Source organism: Onychomys torridus, chromosome 1 (genome assembly GCF_903995425.1).
Source record: "Onychomys torridus chromosome 1, mOncTor1.1, whole genome shotgun sequence".
In the NCBI taxonomy this organism is placed as follows: domain Eukaryota; kingdom Metazoa; phylum Chordata; class Mammalia; order Rodentia; family Cricetidae; genus Onychomys; species Onychomys torridus.
Window position 1 is genome coordinate 62,065,586 of NC_050443.1, and position 12,639 is coordinate 62,078,224.

Below are 12,639 nucleotides of genomic sequence, written 5' to 3' on the forward strand. Positions count from 1 at the left end.
TAAACTATCTGGATTTAAGGCATGTCACTTACCACATTTTGACAAATTATCTAATCATGGAAGTATCAACACAACCAAGAGGACATATGGACGTATCCAAGGTCTCTTCATATTTCTGTATAATAATATAATATCATCTCCTTGACAACCGTGGATCTGTCACAGTAAATCAGTGTGCATTTTTTAATGGTGCAGTTCATACAAGTGGAACCATATACAATGTACTTCTATGGTCTGTTTTCTTTTTAACATTCATGTTATACAGTTAATTTTTTTTATTGCTCAGCAGCATTCAATTATATAAATACACAACTTGTTTATCTATTAATGTGCTAAAGGGAATTAGGGTGGCATATTCATCAATTTTTCATTACCATACTGAAATACCCAAGGCATGTTTATTTATATAAAGTTAAATGGGTTTATTTAGTTTGCAGTTTTGGAGGCTCAAGGTCATGGTGCTGACATTGGCTCAGTTTTGATGATGGCCTTCTTGTTGGCAGAACCCTGAAACAGAACATGGCATAGAGAAAGTACATATCGGTGTCCACATCTGGTTTCTGTATCTCTTTTTGCTCACCCTTTCTTCCTTCCTTCTGTCCTCCCTCCCTCCCTTCCCCTCCCCCTTTGCTTCCTTCTTTCCTAGATAGGGTTTCACCCTGTAGCCAAGCCTCAGACTTACTCTTGAGTCTAGGATAGCCTTGAACTTGCTGTCTCCTATCTCCGCCTCTCTGGTGCTGAGATTCCAGCAGACGCCAGATCCTCTTCTTATAACCACCAAGCTTCAGTCTTTGCATTCCACCTTAATGACTGTATCCAAACCTGATCACTTTCCATATTCCCCAACACTAAACTCCATAGCTGGATTTAATTTCTACACTAAATGCTATTATCATGTGGTCTGGGGATTCCTGCACAAGTTCAAGGAGACAGGCCATAGTCAAACCACAGCAGGTGAGAACCAGCGTTTAGCTATCCTAGATAAACCCGCGTGTGTATTTGCACTTAGATAATGTGGACAAGAACTTTCTTCTCTCCTCAATAAGTGCCTTGGGGTGAAAGACTTGGGCACACAGTAGCTGTTTGCTTGACTGATTGAAAAACTGCCAACTGTACTGCAGAGCGTGGCACCATTTCACGACTCATCAGCGGCCTGTGTGATGTTTGGGATTCCAGTCTCCACCTTTACTGTGTCCCTTTACTGAATACACCACCTTTACTCTGAAACACACTGGGCTGGCCTTCTCATACTTCTTTTGAATGGGTACGGGTTTTATTTGGGGCCTTGGAAAAGCCTGATTTTTATAAATGTTCTATCAGTACTCGAAAGGACAGTGTTCACTGAGGATGTTGAATTCACCTTATTGGTTATAAAATGCAGAGCCTTCATGGGCCTGCTCTTGTCCTGCTTGCTGACTGGTCACGTGCTGAGAGAGATGAAATACCGCCTCCTCCTGCTTCTGTGTTTTTTGTGGGTTCCTGGTAATTTTCTTCAGTCTTACTTTGTGAATTTCATTTATTGCACGAAGATTCATGGTGGCCATACCTTTATTATGCATCATCTCCTTTAACATTTTAATGCCACTTTCTGTGTTTTGCAAAGGACTTCCTAATTTAATTTAATCTTATCTAATATAAATAATAATACTTTTTTTGAGATAGAATATTACTTTGTAGCCTAGGCTGTCCTAAAATTTACAGTAACTGTCCTGCTTTGCCTTCCTGAGTGCTGGGATTAAAGGCGTGTGCTACCAACCACACTTGGTTTAATATTATTTTTTACTCACATACACAAGAGAATTTATGCCACTAGAGCAGAGGCTGTGGATGACTCATATTTCCAATTGGGCAGGATCCACTTAGTCTTATAATAAGGAGCCAATAGGTGAATTCTGCTACTAGACTGAGATGGAATTTAACATCTTTATCCTTTCTGTTCCTCTCAGAATGTTTACAGACAGCAGCCACTTTCTTAATCAAATTGTAGAGATCCTCAGGGAGATCAGGGGGAAGGCCTTTGGATTTAAGGATCCTCAAAATTGTATTACCAGTCACAAAATGGACCTGTGCCACACCATGTGAGTTCCTCAGGATCACACCTATTTGGGAGGGAGTAAATCTGTTCCTTCATGTCATCGGATGTCAGCTTCAGCCAGGTAGGGGCACTGACAGGTAGGGCAGTGCTGACTAGAACAGGTCCTTCCTGGGAGCGTGCCTGTGACCCGTGACAGTGGAGGTCTGGCAGTGAAGAGGACTCAGTTAGATATCTTAAGTCTTCCAGAACAACTGTCATCATAACGTGAGAGGTAACAGATATTGGTGAGAATGTGGAGAAAAGAAAGCATTTGTACATTGTTGTTAGGAATATAAAGTCATTAAGGCATGGGCAAAGTATGGAGTTCATAAACACTGAAAATAGAATTGCCATATATATAATACAGCAATCCCACTTCAGAGTATTTCCCCAAGAGGTTAAACTCAGTGTCAAAAGGATATCGACACCTCATGCTGATTGCGGTGTTATCCACAACAGCCACGTTATGGTATCAACCTGTATCCATCACAGCCGAGTAACCAAAGAGAATGTGTGATAGACACACAATGGAATACCATCCAGCCTTTCAAAGGAAAGAAATTCTGCAATTCATGACAGTGGAGATGGAATTAGAATATACTCTGCTTAGTGAGCTAAGGCAGGCATACGAAGACAGATATACATGGCCTTATTTGCCTGTTGGATCTAAAGCAATAAAGCTCCTAGAAACTGAAGGGCAGTCACAGGGCCTAGGGAGGTGCTGTCAAAGACTTCCAAATCTCAGACAGGATCCGAGGCTGACTCTCAAACTATTGCTCAGTTTGGTGGATACAGTTGAAAGGGCACCGCGTATTTCAACACTGCTGAAGGAAATTTCAAGTGCTGCTGCTACAGACAAGAATCACTATCTGAGGTTAGGAATGTATTAATTAGCTTGATCTCTCTATCACCCCCACCCCAGGCCTTTCCTAGGTCTCACTGAGTAGCCCAGGTTGACCTTGAATGTGTAATCCTTCTGCCTCCGTCTCCTGATTGCTGGAATTACAGGCATGTGCTGTTTTATCTTACATATGAAGTTGCTTTCTACTGTGTGTATGTGTGCAGAATATATATAAATGTATAGATAGTTCATTAATAACAATAAGAAAAGAACTGAGGACTGGGGAGATAGCTCAGTGTTACGAGCATTTGCTGCTGTTGGAGAGGACCAGGGTTTGGTTCCCAGCACCCTAGTCAGGTGGCTAACAGGTACCTGTGACTCAAGTTCCGGGGGAACTCAAAGCCTCTTCTGGCCCCTGCTGGTCTCCTCAGGCACTGTACACACACAGCACACGCCCACACAGATCACGTGAATAACTTTTGGAAAGAAATTATTTATTAAAAAAAAAAAAAGATTTACTTTATTTTTCACATGTATGAGTGTTTTGCCTACATGCATGTATGTATACCTTGTATGTGCTTGGTGTCTGTAGAGGTCAGAAGAGGGTGCTGGATCCCCTGGAACTGGAGTTACAGACAGTTATGAGCTGCGGTGTAGTTGCTGGGAATCGAACTTGGGTCCTGGGGAAGACCTTCCAGTGCTCTTAACCACTGAGCCATCTCTCCAGGCTCTGGAAAGAAGTTATATATATATATTTTTTAAATAGTTGAGAATTGCTGTTTCTGGAGAACAAGAGTGAAGTCAGGGAGGCAATGGGAATCAGAAATTTCTAGTGATCATAAAAGCAACCCTAGCATTCAAAACCAGTAAATAGATATTTTTTATTTGTTTGTTTGTTTGTGGATTTCTTTTCTCTTCATTTTCTTTTTTTTGGGGGTGGCATTTCAAGACAGGGTTTCTCTGTATAGCTTTGGAGCCTGTCCTGGATCTCGATCTGTAGACTAGGCTGGCCTTGAACTCACAGAGATCTGTCTGCCTCTGCCTCCCAAGTGCTGGGACTAAGGGCATGTGCCACCACCACCACCCAGCAATATTTTGTAAAATTAAAACATCAAACAAACAAACAAACAAACAAACAAAAAACCTGGGATAGATAATAGCATAGAAAGAGAAACAAACTATCCCAGCATCCCCTGCACCAGCTCCGAAGCCAGGGTGGGAGGGTCTCCTTTCTTAAGGAATCATGGCAACAGAGGCAGTGCAGATGGTGCTAATATTAACTATGGACAGTTTTGCAGCCTTGAAGGCACATAGCCTAACTAGATAGAAGAGACCTGAAATCTGCATGGCAGCATGTTTCTGAAAGGAACTGACTTCATTTCCCACTGGGCTCTCACCTGAGGGTGCTGTAGTTTGGAGCTCTCTTGAGAGGGACCCTAACTGGCTGAATTTAGGCTACTTTAGGATCCCTGCATATCCCTATCCCCAGAACCCCAGACACTCTACTGTAGTAACTACCTGTTCCATCTAAGACCTTGAGGTATCAGCATCTAGGGAGTGGCCTTAGAACTAGCTTAAGACCTGAGGGGCACATACTCTGAGCTCTTCCCTCTCTCCCTCATAGGCTTGGATGGTATGAATTGACTCAGGCTGCAGAAGCAGCTTGGGATTGGCCATCAGCCTTCCAGGACTCTGCAGCAATTTCCCTTACCCTATTTAGTGAGTTGTTCTCACCAATTTATATCCTAATAAATTCCCCAATACTCCTTAAGCAGACTCCCGTGGATTTATTGCTGTATTTGGCGCCCAACGTGGGACTAGGCCATCACTATGGCCCTAATGGCCCTTTAAGAGCCCGCCTGTCCATGCGGGCTAGCTTAATTACTCTGGCCTGCTAGCAGCAGCTCAGATCCTGCCCAAGAAGACCAGAAATTCCTGCTCTGCCAGAACCATGCCGCAGCCCCTCTTACCCTATGCCTGTGTTATGTGCCAGAGCTGCAAACCCCTGCCTGCTCCCACTGCACGTGGCTGCGTGCCCTTCCACGGAAACACACATTGGCTTCACAGGTGGCAGCCTCAGGAATCAGACCTGGCTTGTGGCTCAGTACTGACACCAACTTCCAGAGTGCTTCTGTAGGGAGTGGTCAGCGCAGCACAGAAGGGATGGGGCCTGGCATCTAGAGGAACCAGGGGATGAGGAGGTGGGGTGCCAACTGGCTGAGTCTGGGGGAAGCTTCCTGTGAGTGCCAGGACCAGGACAGTGTCATTGGCAGTTGTCCAAACCCTCTCCCAACATCAAATATCACAAAATGGAGAAGGAATTATTAGTTTCTACTACTCCCAATCCCCAATGGAGTGCTGGGGCTATGTTCAATGTGATGGCTATTCATGGCTACCAACTTGACTACATCTGGAATTAACTAAAACCCAAGTGGCTGGGTACCCCTGTGAGGGATTTTTTTCTTAATTAAATCATTTGAGGTGGGAAGACCCACCTTTAATCTGGACCACACCCTTCAGCTGGCGGCCTGTATGAAGGACATGGAAGAAGGGAGCTTGCTGTCTTTGCCTGCTTGCTCTCACTCTCTCTAGCAAGCCCATTCCTTCACTGGTGCGAGAGCCTGCTGGAGTCACTAGATTTCTTGATCCTTCAGTTGGTGAACAGACAGCCATTATTAGGCTAGCTAGACTACAGCCTGCAAGCCATTCTGATAAGTCCATTCTGTGCACTTCTACGGAGTCATTCTCTCAGTTCCGTTCTCCAGAGAACCCCCATTAATGCCTCCAGCCATGATGCTGCAGTCTTGCTCCAAGTGCATGGCCTAAGAAGACCCAGAAACTGGTGCTGGCGGCATCTGCCCTCAGCCAAGAGGACTTTTGCCTGGAGCTGGCTGCAGCCTATTCGCTATTGATCCCTGGAGGATGCTACAAGGAAAGAAATGGGGAGAAAAGATCCTTGCCAATACTTTGTTTTCAAGCATAAGCACCGGGCGGGGGGGGGGGGGGGGTGGGCTGGCGTTGCTTGTGGGTAGCAGCAGGGGAGAAATAATATCATTTTTTTTAACTGTCTGTGCATCTATATGGGTCACTCAAGTGGGGGCCCCATGCCCTTTCTGATCAGGCACTTCTGGCAAGATGGTAATGATGCCCCAGGTGGGGATGCTACCCATCCTGCCCCTCTGTGTGAAGCTCCTGGACCCAATACCAGTGTGTAACCAGAAGGCAAGAGCTCCAGGCACCTTACCATTACTGGGTAAGTCAACCCTGGTGACCTATTGACATAGTGAAGCCAATGTCAGTTATGCCTAAGGAAATTTCCATCACCTCTATTGAGGAGACAGATGAGGTGACTCTCCCCGCCCCACTTCTTCTTACTGTACCCCTGCTGGAAGAGCTAAGATGTCTCCATTATTGTAGGGCAAGTCTCCTCCACCATCATCAGGGCAGCTGTGACCACTCACAAGTGACTCTCAAGACTGGCCTGTTACTGTCCCTGCTTAGAAGGAGGTGGGGGAGGGTCATTAAACCCTCACTGAGGATCCCAGACACCTTGTCTTCCTGCCTCTGCCTGTTTACATACTAATTCTGCCCTAGTTGCATGTGGTCTTAGAGGGAATGTGGAAGGTTGACTGAGAGGCGTGGGGAGATGCCATTTCCGCAGCTATGGGGGAGTTATCCATGCTGGGTAAAGCTTTCTAGTGATATGGCTGTTTGGGGGTCACCTACAAGTAAGCCTAATAAGCTCATTGGTTCATCCGACTGGACTTGGGTGGAGTCATCACTTCGGTCTGCAGCTGGTGCTCTATTCTGGGTAAGCAGGTGTTTTTTCACATCTCCAGGAGAACGCCACATTGCACTGATGGACAGTGGGGTTTTCCAACTCTGATATGGTATGCACTGTGCACAAACTCACTAATCACAGCCAAAGAAGCTGCTGCATGGAGATTACATGGAGGCACGCAGCTGGAAATAATCTTGGCCTTGTGTAGGAAATTGATAACCCAAGATGAAGTTCTAGGAGGAAGTTAATTTAGAAAATTAAATTTGTTCTTTGACAATTTCATATATGTGTTTGGTGCGTTCTGTTCACTCTTTCTCTACACCTTCCCTTATTCTTTCCGCATCCCATCATTCCACTCCTTCCACCCCACAGGTCCCCATGTCACACTCATGCCTTTTAATTTTGTGACACATTGGTTTTTAACCAGGCCCCTCTGTGTGGCCTATTGGTTGGGAACTTCCCTTTGGAGCTGAATGGGCCACTGTTTGGTACACAGTTAACTGAAGGCAATGACTATCCCCTGTACCCCCAGAATCCATCAGTTGCCAATAGTTCATCAAGAAGGTTGGGGCCCCAGGCTTGTGCTGACCCAGTGCGAGCAACCACAGCTGCTAGGAGACGTGTTTGCAATGGCTGTGCCATGCCCTGAAAATAGCAGTTTGCAGCTCTGCTCCCGGGCTCCGGGCTCCGGGCTCCGATCCCTCTTCTGTAGTGTTCCCTGCACATCAGAGGGGGTTGCTTACATGTCCTGCTTAGGGCTTAGCACTCAACCAGCATATGTATTCTAAGCATCTCGAGCAGCTGTGAGTCCATGCCGTCAGTGCAAAGACAAGCTTCTCTGATGAAGACTGTGAGTAGTGTTTGCCCATGAGTATAAACATTGATATTTAGACAGCAGTTTTTTACCACGTCAATGTAGCTAAACAACAATAATGAGTTCCCAACTAGGACCCATGACCTCCCTAGCCACAGGCTTTTGCCTGCTTTTACAGTCTGGCTCTGCTCTTTCTTGAGGTTCTTGCCCTGGGTGGAAGGGCTCCTGTGAAGTACCCTACAAATTATTTGGTGCTTTCCAAAAACCAAAGGAATAATTTGATAGTTTACAATTAATCATGAAACAGTGGTGTTAGCTCTGAGCCTGGGACCTCTCAAGTATACGGAGAGTGGATTTTCCCCAGCAGTTACTGTTTGTTGATCCAAAGAATTCCATTACACCTAGTGAGAATTTAAAATTTTATCTGTTTTACAAACCCAGTGGACTTCAATCCTCAGATTTTAACATCAAGGATGAAAATAGGTAATATCGCCAGTGGAAGATGTAGCTCCATTTTGAGCACATGTACATGCACGAGGCGTGCAAATCCACAGATGAAGGCACAAGTTACGGTAGCAGAGTGTTAACCCAGCTTGACAGTGTCTGGAATTCAGGTGGCCACCATGTCAGCCCTCTTACTTCTTCTGGTGCTGGAATTGAGCTCAGTACTTCATGTATGCTAGACAAGTACTCTACCATTGAGTAGCATGCAGTCAAGGGTTTGTGTGTGTGTGTGTGTGTGTGTGTGTGTGTGTGTGTGTGTGTGTATGCTCGCATGCTCGCAAGCTCACATTGCTCACATTCCACACACAGAGGTCAGAGGAAAACTCTAGGGAGTTGTTCTCTCCTGCCACCTTGTGGGAACTGAGAATTTAACTCACCCCCCCCCCCCCCCCCCGCAGGTACTCAGGTAATCTCTCACTGAAACTGGAGCTCCCCTATCTATCTAGCTTGCCCCAAGGAGCAAGGAGCTTCCAGTCTCCAACTCTCTAGTACTGGCATTACAGGTGTGCCCTCACACCTACCCAGCATTTCCATAGGTGCTGGGATTTGAACTCGTTTTCATGCTTGTGTGGCAAGAACTTTATCCTCCAAATCATCACCCTGTTACTGGGGTTTTATACTGTAAATGTGAATATCCAATGAGCTTCCTCCCCATCCCGCGGGGGTGGGGGTGGGGGTGGCGGTTACATTTTACATGTGACACTTTAGAAATGTTTTACAATGAGTTGTGCCAGCCTCCCTAGACAGGGTATAATCACAAGTCTTAGCAGCTCCAGTGAGGCTGCATTGGATTGAACCATACACAGTTTCTTCACAGAAGGTGCAGCGCAACCCTGGGGTCTATGACAAGTTAGTGAGCTTGTTAAGAAATGGATTTTGGAGGGGGCCAGTGCCATCACACACACTGAGCAACTGGATGCAGCTCCCTGGAAAACCACCTCCTCCTTGTCCTCACTGTTCTCTATAGCTCAGCTTGAAAAGCAGGAAAGACGGAAGTGTAGGGCAGGGATCAGAGAACAAGGGACTTTAGATATCTGTAGCACAAATCTTAAAAAGTCTTATTAATAAAAACAAACCTGGAGCCAGGTATTGGGGTGAATGCTGGAAGATCAGAGAAGCAGAACAAGCCACAGCCACCTCACCTCACCAATTCCTCAGCTGATCCTGTTTCCTCAGACTGGAAGCCTCTCAGTCCTCATCCACAAAGATCTCAGCTGAACTGTTGCTCAAAAGCTTAAAGGCTTAACCAGCTCTTGTTCCTGGTTTTCAGGCCTTATATATCTTTCTGCTTCCTGCCGTTACTTCCTGGGATTAAAGGCATGAGTCACCATGCCTGGCTGTTTCCAGTGTGGCTTTGAACTCACAGAGATCCAGATGGATCTCTGCCTCCAGAAGGCTTGGATTAAAGGTGTGAGTGCCATCATTTTCTAGCCTCTATGTCTGTCTAGTGGCTGTTCTGTTCTCTGACCCCAGATAAATTTATTAGGGTGCAATATATATTGGGGAACACAATATCATCACAGATGTCATCTTCTGAATGGTGGAGAGAAAAGTCTATTTTTTAGTACCAATACACAAAATAGTAAATGACCTGTGGCCTTTATGATGGTGCAAAAGTGTACCCACACAACAAGACAGTCAACACTATAATGGAAAGGCATGGCAGATGACTATGTGCTGCTAGGCTAATGCAGCTGTTCTGCGCATGGTTAAGGTGGGACAGGCCACTTGTGCTGCTGTTTGGCAGGTTAGCAGGTTTAGAAGAAGATGGCCTCATCAAAAATTGAAAAGCATCTATGAATAAAGCCAGGTAGGAGAGGGGATGGGAAGGTAGGAGGTAGACTTAGGTAGGAGTTAGAGTAACTACTGTCTAGAATAATCTATGATACATTACAAAATAACTAGAATTATTGCACTAGTATAAGAATAATTGATGTCTGAGAGGGGAAAAGCTTGGTTAGGTCATTGCATGCCGTATACCTGCATTGAATCAGTATACATTAGACCATACATGTGTGCAATTATGTATTCCGGAAAGTAGGCCTTTGAGCAAAACAGCTGCCACGGTCACCAAATCAGTTGTACCTGCTTTCAAGAGGCCCTGAAGATCTAGCCTGATGACCGTGACAGGGGAGAGTGGGGGAGGGTCACTGGCTCCTTACTGAGATCCCAGCCACTCTTCCTAGCCATTTGATTCAGATTTGCCCTAATTGCATGCAGCTTCTGAGTCTCCAGGTCTTAGGAGGTTCTAGAGGAGGTGCTAGAGAAGGTGCTGGGGAGATGCTAGAGAAGGTGTTGGGGAGACGCCAGAGAAGGTGTTGGGGAGATGCTAGAGAAGGTGCTGGGGAGACGCTAGAGAAGGTGCTGGGGAGATGCTAGAGAAGGTGCTGGGGAGATGCTAGAGGAGATACTCTGTTTATATATCCATAGAGAATGAATTCTCACAAGAGATGTGGAAAACAAACAGACGACATCAGCAGCATCTAAAAGAACCAACCTTAAAGAGTATAATGCACACACCTCTAAGTCCAGCACTTGGAGGTGGAGGCAAGAGGATCAAGAGTTGAAGGACAAGCTGAGCTGAAAGAAAACCTGTCTCAACAACAATAACCTCAAAGAAAAACCAAAAACCCAATAAAAACCCCTCAATTACACCCCCAACCTAAGGAGAAAATCCTAGCCCCCCAGTACAGCCCCAGTCAGGTGGAAATGGAAAGAACACTATCTGAGGGAAGTATCTTGGATGGCAGCTACCCTCCACATCCTCTTCTTGTCCTTCAGTAATGCCACATGAGACACTTCTGAGGTTCCCCAGAACACCCCAACATGTAATATGAAGCCATGTCACAGCTAAGGAGATGGGGACTCCGGAGTCGGATGTTTGAAGTCTCATATCGAGGTGTGCTGAGGGGCCAGGGTCAGGAAGCAGGAGAGGCTCCTGACAAATGTATTTCTCCCGTCATGGAGTCTACTTTTGTTCCTGCAAGGCAAATGCAGAACAGTGTGGTGGCTGGAGCCCTGGATTAAAGTTTTCTTTAAGGTGCTTAACTCCTGGAAGAGGGAGCAAGATCATGCTGGGGACATGTCCTCTTCTCAGCTGCGCTCAGAGCTGGAGGGCATGGGCGGCGGCCCAGGGGGAGTTTTCCAATCACATTCTTAAATCTGGAGGACTCCAGCATAGCGCACAGCACCCATTGCAATAACCTACACATTCCAGCAGAGGGCACCCCTCCCCAACAATCTGAACTACTACTAACTTTGATTGGAAAGCCACACTTTGTAAAACATTTTTTTTTCTTGACCTGGGTATACTTGCCCCTCCGTAAAGACAAAGCACCATTATTATGACTAATGAAAACTCATCACTTAGATTCAGAAAGGTGGATTTTGCATGTTTTCTCTCATTTGTGGATCCTGGATTTTATATAGATACGTAACACCTCCCCCCGCCCCCCTACACACTTCACATACATAAACATGAAGGTAGATGTTAGATATACCAAAGGATGTTATACATACACCTAAGAAAACAGCAGTGAGGATGGGGAAAGGCCCTGTGAGAAGGGGGGGGGGCGGGGTGCAGAGTGTGAGTACAGTTCAAGTACGCGATACACATTTGAAAATGTCTTTATGAAATGTGCCACCGTGTACAGTGACTGTGTACCAATACAGAACCAAAACAAAACTTAGCGACGACACGGATCTATCGTAAGAGTGTTGGGTGACCAGTAGGAATCCCTCCTCCGAAGTTTCCCTGTAGCCGCTTTTAAAGACGCTTGGCAAAGCTGGCTTAATCTGGGAAGAAGTTGTGGGTGAGGGGTGGAAGGCGATAGGGATCAAGGGGACCGCTCAGGATGACACAGCTGGCGTCCAGAAACTCATGACACACTCTTCTCCTCCTGTCGCCACTGTCACCTACTGGGCCGGTGACATTTCCCGTCGTGGAGAGATTGATGTCTACAGGGTTGCTCCTATGGGTCCCCAGTTCCTCTGTAGACGTCTCATGATGTGTGTGGTGAGAGGACAGGCAGAGGGAGGCTGCATGAGCCACACACCCGCTACACTGTCCCTTTGAAGGGGATGAATGGCAAACCCCTCCATTTCATGCCTGTCTTACCTGATACCCCCCATCCCAGGATGCCTATATGAAGGGGGCTCAACATATTGATAGATGACAACATCATGTCATCATGTCAAAAGGTTGGACACCCCTGGTACACCAATCGCTCTCGGTTTGGAGTGTCTTTGTCACCACCCCATCAGGGAACAGTTGACAATGGATGGGGCATTTTAGTAGTTATAATGTTGCAGGGAACTCCTGGCGTCTAGTGGGTAGAGGTCAGGGAAACAGCTGAATGCTACAGTGCATAGGACAGTCCCCACACAGACAGGACGACACATGATCTGAAATACCAATAGTGCTGAATTTGAGAACATGTGGTCTAGACTTGGGACTAGTGATTCTTAAAGTGTGGTCCCAAGACTCAGCATGTCAGCATCTCCTGAGGAATTATTACACACGTGGAGCCTTGGGCCCCACCTCAGACTTGCTACATCAGAAGCTGGGGACAGGACCTGGGCTGCAGTGTGTCTTTCAGATGGCCAGCACACTCAAGCCCAGAGAC

The 12,639-nt window shown here is 46.2% G+C and overlaps 1 pseudogene; it reads right to left on the reverse strand.

The window, feature by feature from the left end:
- Positions 1-1,801: 1,801 nt before the first annotated feature.
- LOC118572012 lies at positions 1,802-2,507 on the reverse strand (annotated as a pseudogene).
- Positions 2,508-12,639: the final 10,132 nt, after the last annotated feature.